Source organism: Penaeus monodon, chromosome 30, assembly GCF_015228065.2.
Source record: "Penaeus monodon isolate SGIC_2016 chromosome 30, NSTDA_Pmon_1, whole genome shotgun sequence".
Lineage (NCBI taxonomy): Eukaryota > Metazoa > Arthropoda > Malacostraca > Decapoda > Penaeidae > Penaeus > Penaeus monodon.
The window spans coordinates 14,001,654-14,002,346 of NC_051415.1; the positions used below are offsets into that span (position 1 = coordinate 14,001,654).

Below are 693 nucleotides of genomic sequence, written 5' to 3' on the forward strand. Positions count from 1 at the left end.
ATTTCCATTCTGAGAAACAGTCAACAGAGTTATGGAAATATGTGGTTAATCAGACCATTTCTTGAACTATCCAATGATAAGCAAGAAAAATGTCAAAATACCTCAAAACGTGTAGGGGAAAGATGACGCCTGAGCCACCATGTCAGATAACTTTGCTCGCCTCCTCGTTTCCTGCTCTATTTATAACCTCCCTAGTCTAATGGTTAAAAAGATCACCCTCGGGTCTCACTCTACAGACCTTTGACTGCGATGTTGCGAAGGGCTCTGGGGGAACCGTCCCGAAGGAGTAAGTATTATATATATTTAATCTCTATTAAGAAATGTTAATGGAGTGTCGAACAAGGTGAGAAAAGGCGCTTTTATATTCGAGGCTTCGGAGACACTTTGGGTTCGATCAAGATCGTAATTACGTCTCTGTCGGACGAAACAAAGAACAATTATTATTTATTTCAAAGTGTGTCACGTCAGTCTGAAATGGTATCTATCCACGGTTATATCTGATGATGGCGCTATCTTATCCAACCCAGAATAATTTCCTATCTGATGCCCGTTATCATGGGTTCATTATCTCGGGGTGACAGTCGTTTCGATATGCCAGTCATGCCGTCGTGATATTGTTTCCTGAGTCATATTTAGAATACGCGCAACTCTTCGGCAAAATTTTATAGTAAAAAGAGGCATGTTTTTAACATT

The 693-nt window shown here is 40.3% G+C and overlaps 1 protein-coding gene across 1 annotated transcript in view; it reads left to right on the plus strand.

The window, feature by feature from the left end:
• The first annotated feature begins 243 nt into the window (after window positions 1-243).
• Window positions 244-693, plus strand: part of LOC119592534 (sulfotransferase 1E1-like) — an 8,190-nt gene continuing 7,740 nt past the window's right edge. Inside the window, exon 1 of the mRNA XM_037941397.1 lies at window positions 244-286. The gene's annotated coding sequence lies outside the window, so the exon portion shown is untranslated. The remainder of the gene's footprint in view (window positions 287-693) is intronic.